General features: G+C 39.3%; 1 long non-coding RNA gene across 4 annotated transcripts; it reads left to right on the top strand.

Annotated features, from left to right (window-relative positions):
* Window positions 1–2965: 2965 nt before the first annotated feature.
* Window positions 2966–8011, top strand: LOC127921212 (uncharacterized). Of its 4 annotated transcripts, XR_008108426.1 has the most exons (5): window positions 2966–3175; window positions 3269–3388; window positions 3857–3958; window positions 4031–6693; window positions 6862–8011. It is a non-coding gene; the product is annotated as an uncharacterized LOC127921212 (long non-coding RNA). The 4 variants fall into 4 exon arrangements; XR_008108427.1 differs by lacking the exon at window positions 3857–3958 and having other exon boundaries at window positions 4481–6693; XR_008108428.1 differs by lacking the exons at window positions 3269–3388; window positions 3857–3958 and having other exon boundaries at window positions 4481–6693.
* Window positions 8012–8501: the final 490 nt, after the last annotated feature.

The raw sequence follows: 8501 nt of genomic DNA, 5'->3' as shown, positions 1-8501 counted from the left end.
GGGGGGTGGGGGGGGGGGTATTTTAAGAATCTCAAATATAAAATATATTTTGATTTGTTTAACACTTTTTTGGTTAGTACATGATTCCATATGTGTTATTTTGTAGTTTTGTTGTCTTCACTATTATTCTATAATGTAGAAAATAGTAAAAATAAAGAAAAACCCTTGAATGAGTAGGTGTAAAACCTTTGACCGGTAGTGTACTAAACCTTGCAGAGAGCCAATACATTCTATCCATTTTAGTTTATACTGGATTTCGTTTACATTTCCTTTAACTGTCTTTTAGTTCTGTTCCAACTTTCCCTCCATCTTGTGCCAACAGCAGTTCTTTTTAAGTCTTGCTTCCAAATAGTTTATAGTTGTTTTTCTAAGAGATGCAAGAATACAAAATTCACAACTTCTACAGCACAAATGGGCAGAGTCATGTCTTCAGTGTAAAACTAACAATGACTCAATAATCCATCTGGGAATGTTATGATGTCATAAACATACGGGGCGGAGTTGGAACGTTGGCTGTCAGGAGTGTTACAGCACAAATGGGCAGAGTCATGTCTTCAGTGTAAAACTAACAATGACTCAATAATCCTTGCATTCTGGGTATGTTATGATGTCATAAACATACGGGGCGGAGTTGGAACGTTGGCTGTCAGGAGTGTTACAGCACAAATGGGCAGAGTCATGTCTTCAGTGTAAAACTAACAATGACTCAATAATCCTTCTGGGAATGTTATGATGTCATAAACATATGAGGGGGGTAACGTTGGCTGTCAGGAGTGTTACAGCACAAATGGGGGAGAGTCATGTCTTCAGTGTAAAACTAACAATGACTCAATAATTTCTGGGAATGTTATGATGTCAAAACATACGACCTAAAAAAAATGGGCAGGAAATCACATGATTAATGTTATCATTAACAACAGTGGATGAATGTTACAGCACAAATGGGCAGAGTCATGTCTTCAAAATGACTCAATAATCTGGGAATTTATGATGTAAATATTGAAAACGTCTTCAGTGTAAAACTAACAATGGCTAAACATACGGGGCGGAGTCAACGTTGGCTGTCAGGAGTGTTACAGCACAAATGGGCAGAAAAAACTAACATGACTCTAATCCACAGTGGATGAATGACTCAATAATCCTTCTGGGAATGTTATGATGTCATAAACATACGGGGCGGAGTCGGGCGTTGGCTGTCAGAGTGTTACAGCACAAATGGGCAGAGTCATGTCTTCAGTGGAAAACTGACAATGACTCAATAATCCATCTGGGAATGTATGATGTAAATATTGAAAACGTTGGCTGTCTGTTACAGCACAAATGGGCAGAGTCATGTCTTCAGTGGAAACTGACTCAATAATCCTTCTGGGAATGTTATGATGTCATAAACATTGGGGCGGAAACGTTGGCTGGGCTGTTACAGCACAAATGGGCAAAGTCATGTCTTCAGTGGATGACTCAATCCAAATGGGAATGTTATGATGTTAAAAACGGGGCGGAGCTACGTTGGCTGTCAGAAACATTCTAAATGGGCAGAGTCATGTCTTCAGTGTAAAACTAACAATGACTCAATAATCCATCTGGGAATGTTATGATGTCATAAACATACGGGCGGAGTCGGAACGTTGGCTGTCAGGAGTGTTACAGCACAAATGGGCAGAGTCATGTCTTCAGTGTAAAACTAACAATGACTCAATAATCCTGGGAATGTTATGATGTCATGAAACATACGGGCGGACAGTTATACACTTTCACAGTTACACAAATTTACAGTTATACATGTCTTCAGTGTAAACACAATGACTCAATAATCAATGTTAACACATACGAGTAATCCTTCTGGGAGTCAAACATACTCAAGGGCGGAGTTGGAACGTTGGCTGTCAGGAGTGTTACAGCACAAATGGGCAGAGTCTTCAGTGTAAAACTAACAATGACTCACTTTACAGTTATACAGTGTTACAGTTAAACTGGGCAGAGTCATGTCTTCAGTGTAAAACTAACAATGACTCAATAATCCATCTGGGAATGTTATGATGTCATAAACATACGGGGCGGAGTCGGAACGTTGGCTGTCAGGAGTGTTACAGCACAAATGGGCAGAGTCATGTCTTCAGTGTAAAACTAACAATGACTCAATAATCCATCTGGGAATGTTATGATGTCATAAACATACGGGGCGGAGTCGGAACGTTGGCTGTCAGGAGTGTTACAGCACAAATGGGCAGAGTCATGTCTTCAGTGTAAAACTAACAATGACTCAATAATCCATCTGGGAATGTTATGATGTCATAAACATACGGGGCGGAGTCGGAACGTTGGCTGTCAGGAGTGTTACGATGTAAACTTCATTTTAAAATCCGCCTGTCTGCATATTCCAAGACATGACATATGAGGGGTGGTAATGAGAGACCCAATTGGGGGGGGGGGTGGGGGATACTTTACTCGTCAATGATTTAGAAGAAAACGTTGACCTAAAAAAAAACTGGAAATCACATGATTATACATCATTACAACAGTGGATGAATCCAAACGGTTATTTAAATATTGAAAACGTGTGGGCTACGGAGAAACATTCTACAGTGGATGAATCCCTAATGGTTATTTAAATATTGAAAACGTGTGGGCTACGGAGAAACATTCTACAGTGGATGAATCCCTAATGGTTATTTAAATATTGAAAACGTTATGGAGAAACATTCTACAGTGGATGAATCCAAATGGTTATTTAAATATTGAAAACGTGTGGGCTATGGAGAAACATTCTACAGTGGATGAATCCAAATGGTTATTTAAATATTGAAAACGTTTACAGAAACATTCTACAGTGCCATTTGAGGCCATATTTCATAGAGTTCTACAAGCACCGGCACCTACCTGGGGAGGACGGATGAGGGGAGACATATGTGATGTGTACAGTAGCAGTGGGGACATGTGGGTCTGAGCAGGTGTGATGTCACATTGATGTTTTGGTAACATTAGTGGTCTGTTTATGGTCTTTGTTTACACATGTTGTTATTGTAAAATTATATTTCAACATGAAAACACTTTACAGTTATACACTTTACAGTTATACACTTTACAGTTATACACTTTACAGTTACACACTTTACAGTTATACACTTTACAGTTATACACTTTACAGTTATACACTTTACATTTATACACTTTACAGGTAACACTCACACTTTACAGTTAACACTATACTTTACAGTTAACACTCACACTTTACAGTTAACACTACACTTTACAGTTATATACTTTACAGTTAACACTCACACTTTACAGTTATATACTTTACAGTTAACACTCACACTTTACAGTTATACACTTTACAGTTATATACTTTACAGTTAACACTCACACTTTACAGTTATACACTTTACATGTATACACTTTACAGGTAACACTCACACTTTACAGTTAAAACTCACACTTTACAATTAACACTACACTTAACACTACACTTTACAGTTAACACTCACACTTTACAGTTATATACTTTACAGTTATATACTTTACAGTCAACACTACACTTTACAGTTATACACTTTACAGTTATATACTTTACAGTTAACACTACACTTTACAGTTATATACTTTACAGTCAACACTCACACTTTACAGTTATAGACTTTACAGCTCACTCACACTTTACAGCTAACACTACACTTTACAGTTAACACTCACTTTACAGTTATACACTCACACTTTACAGTTAACACTCATACTTTACAGTTAACACTCACACTTTACAGTTATACACTTTACAGTTCACATTTTACAGTTAACACTCACACTTTACAGTTATACACTTTACAGTTCAACATTTTACAGTTAACACTACACTTTACAGTTATACACTTTACAGTTATACACTTTACAGTTATACACTTTACAGTTAACACTTTACAGTTAACACTTTACAGTTATACACTTTACAGTTATACACTTTACAGTTAACACTTTACAGTTAACACTTTACAGTTAACACTTTACAGTCAACACTTTACAGTTATACACTTTACAGTTATACACTTTACAGTTAACACTTTACAGTCACAACACTTTACAGTTATACACTTTACAGTCAACACTTTACAGTTAACACTTTACAGTTATACACTTTACAATCAACACTTTACAGTTAACACTTTACAGTCAACACTTTACAGTTATATACTTTACAGTTATACACTTTACAGTCAACACTTTACAGTTATATACTTTACAGTTATACACTTTACAGTTATACACTTTACAGTCAACACTTTACAGTTAACACTTTACAGTTATACACTTTACAGTCAACACTTTACAGTTAACACTTTACAGTCAACACTTTACAGTTATATACTTTACAGTTATACACTTTACAGTTATACACTTTACAGTCAACACTTTACAGTTAACACTTTACAGTCAACACTTTACAGTTATATACTTTACAGTTATACACTTTACAGTCAACACTTTACAGTTATACACTTTACAGTTATACACTTTACAGTTAACACTCACACTTTACAGTGATATATACTTTACAGTTATACACTTTACAGTTATACACTTTACAGTTCACATTTTACAGTTATACACTCACAAATTACATTCATATATACTTTACAGTTATACGCTTTACAGTTAACACTTTACAGTTATACACTCACACTTTACAGTGATATATACTTTACAGTTATACACTTTACAGTTATACACTTTACAGTTATACACTTTACAGTTATACACTTTACAGTCAACACTCACACTTTACAGTTCACACTCACACTTTACAGTTCACACTCATAGTTAACACTCAAACATCAAAACATCAATATACACACATAGTGCCACATTATATTTGGCTATGTTGTATCAAGGTCACTATATTTTCCTAATGTCCCTGGGCCTATACAGCTGTATATGGGGCTACATATAGGGGCTATACCCCAAACATCTCATCTGAACTATTAACCATCTCAGAGACAAGACGTTCCTCATCTGTCTAAACTATTAACCATCTCAGAGACAAGACGTTCCTCATCTGTCTGAACTATTAACCCTCTCAGAGACAAGACGTTCCTCATCTGTCTGAACTATTAACCATCTCAGAGACAAGACGTTCCTCATCTGTCTGAACTATTAACCCTCTCAGACACAAGACGTTCCTCATCTGTCTGAACTATTAACCCTCTCAGACACAAGACGTTCCTCATCTGTCTGAACTCTTAAACCATCTCAGAGACAAGACGTTCCTCATCTATCTGAACTATTAACCATCTCAGAGACAAGACGTTCCTCATCTGTCTGAACTATTAACCATCTCAGAGACAAGACGTTCCTCATCTGTCTGAACTATTAACCATCTCAGAGACAAGACGTTCCTCATCTGTCTGAACTATTAACCATCTCAGAGACAAGACGTTCCTCATCTGTCTGAACTATTAACCCTCTCAGAGACAAGACGTTCCTCATCTGTCTGAACTATTAACCATCTCAGAGACAAGACGTTCCTCATCTGTCTGAACTATTAACCATCTCAGAGACAAGACGTTCCTCATCTGTCTGAACTATTAACCATCTCAGAGACAAGACGTTCCTCATCTGTCTGAACTATTAACCATCTCAGAGACAAGACGTTCCTCATCTGTCTGAACTATTAACCCTCTCAGACACAAGACGTTCCTCATCTGTCTGAACTATTAACCCTCTCAGAGACAAGACGTTCCTCATCTGTCTGAACTATTAACCATCTCAGAGACAAGACGTTCCTCATCTGTCTGAACTATTAACCATCTCAGAGACAAGACGTTCCTCATCTGAACTATTAAACCATCTCAGAGACAAGACGTTCCTCATCTGTCTGAACTATTAACCCTCTCAGAGACAAGACGTTCCTCATCTGTCTGAACTATTAACCATCTCAGAGACAAGACGTTCCTCATCTGAACTATTAACCATCTCAGAGACAAGACGTTCCTCATCTGAACTATTAACCCTCTCAGAGACAAGACGTTCCTCATCTGTCTGAACTATTAACCATCTCAGAGACAAGGCGTTCCTCGTCTGTCTGAACTATTAACCATCTCAGAGACAAGACGTTCCTCATCTGTCTGAACTCTTAAACCATCTCAGAGACAAGACGTTCCTCATCTGTCTGAACTCTTAAACCATCTCAGAGACAAGACGTTCCTCATCTGTCTGAACTATTAACCATCTCAGAGACAAGACGTTCCTCATCTGTCTGAACTATTAACCATCTCAGAGACAAGACGTTCCTCATCTGTCTGAACGATTAAACATCTCAGAGACAAGACGTTCCTCATCTGTCTGAACTATTGACTATCTCAGAGACAAGACGTTTCTCATCTGTCTGAACTATTAACCATCTCAGAGACAAAGGCTGGGGATCCCTGATTAGAGGGGAATCACCCACGTGCTGTCCCAGGTCTGAATCAGGCCCTGATTATAGGGGAATCACCCACTTGTTGTCCCAGGTCTAAATCGGGCCCAGATTAGAGGGGAATCACCCATGTCTTGTCCCAGGTCTGAATCAGGCCCTGATTATAGGGGAATCACCCACTTGTTGTCCCAGGTCTAAATCAGGCCCAGTTTAGAGGGGAATCACCCACGTGTTGTCCCAGGTCTAAATCAGGCCCTGATTATAGGGGAATCGCCCACGTGTTGTCCCAGGTCTAAATCAGGCCCAGATTAGAGGGGAATCACCCACGTGTAGTCCCAGTCAGGCCCTGATTATAGGGGAATCTGTCCCAGGTCTAAATCAGGCCCTGATTAGAGGGGAATACGTGTTGTCCCAGGTCTAAATCAGGCCCTGATTAGAGGGGAATCGTGTTGTCCCAGGTCTAAATCAGGCCCTGATTATAGGGGAATCGCCCACGTGTTGTCCCAGGTCTAAATCAGGCCCTGATTATAGGGGAACAATGATAAAAGCAGCAGAACTGCCTTCCCAGGGCCAGAGTTGAATTTGAGGATTACAGGGAAAAGGATGCCATTTGGAACACACCCATAATGTTTCTAAACCATCTCTTCCTCTGGCTGCTTGCCTGGGGAGTCCAACAGCTTCTAACTGAGTCACACTAACTGGCTATAAGGATTATTATAATAACTGGCTAGAACCATGGAACCAGAGTTTTGAACTGGTTAGAACCATAGAACCATCGTTGAGAACTGGCTAGAACCATGGAACCATAGTTGAGAACTGGCTAGACCCCATGGAACCATAGTTGAGAACTGGTTAGAACTGGCTAGAACCATGGAACCATAGTTGAGAACTGGCTAGAACCATGGAACCATAGTTGAGAACTGGCTAGAACCATGGAACCATAGTTGAAACTGGCTAGAACCATGGAACCATCGTTGAGAACTGGTTAGTACTGGCTAGAACCATGGAACCATAGTTGAGAACTGGTTAGAACTGGCTAGAACCATGGAACAATAGTTGAGAACTGGCTAGAACCACGGAACCATAGTTGAGAACTGGCTAGAACCATGGAACCATAGTTGAGAACTGGTTAGAACTGGCTATAACCATAGTTTAGAACTGGTTAAAACCATAGAACCATGCCTGTCTGTCTGTCTGTCTGTCCTAGATTCTAATACGCTACAGGGATCTCTATGCACCCTGACTAGAACACACAGCTGTGATGCCATTCGGAGGTTGACATTAATAAGGATTCTAGAGGAAAACGTGATGATCTGAACCATGTGTCTGTGATGTAATACACGTCTTTGTGATGACGAAGAGCACAACTCTTTATTGATGAAACACTCTCCTGTCTGAAACCTCTTGCGTAGTCTAATATCGGGGCGCTGCTATTGGCCCGTGAGCACAAAGGGGGAAATCCGATTGGTTGTGGCGGTGCTTTGCTTGGTTTTCTATGTAACTCTGTTTCTTGGCAAATTTAATGAAACTGATTTTTTTATTCTTTTCATAATGTGGCATTTGTATTTCAACTTAAAGCCCAATAAAACTTCACAGTGTAAAATGTTCCCTGAGAAACTCCTGTATTTTCTTCTTTTTAACTTCCTGACTAGATGATTGACAGGAGCAGATGATTAATACTCCCCCGTCTCTCTGGAATGTTGACAACCTCGCCACAGCTCAACTCCCAGCTGTTGGTCTGTGGAAAAGCTGAGACAAACACGACACACACACACATCCTTATCTCGCTAATCCGCTAGTCATTAGTATCACAGCTGGGAGGATTAGCATAGCCTCCGTTAGCTTAGCTTCAACCTATAACACAGTTTGGAGGATTAGCATAGCCTCCGTTAGCTTAGCTTCAACCTATAACACAGTTTGGAGTATTAGCATAGCCTCCGTTAGCTTAGCTTCAACATATAACACAGTTTGGAGTATTAGCATAGCCTCCGTTAGCTTAGCTTCAACCTATAACACAGTTTGGAGTATTAGCATAGCCTCCGTTAGCTTAGCTTCAACCTATAACACAGTTTGGAGTATTAGCATAGCCTCCGTTAGC

The sequence above is a fragment of the Oncorhynchus keta genome, unplaced genomic scaffold (genome assembly GCF_023373465.1).
Source record: "Oncorhynchus keta strain PuntledgeMale-10-30-2019 unplaced genomic scaffold, Oket_V2 Un_contig_2177_pilon_pilon, whole genome shotgun sequence".
NCBI classification, from domain to species: domain Eukaryota; kingdom Metazoa; phylum Chordata; class Actinopteri; order Salmoniformes; family Salmonidae; genus Oncorhynchus; species Oncorhynchus keta.
Note: the sequence above shows the minus strand (reverse complement) of the source record. Positions and strands in the feature narration are given on the sequence as shown.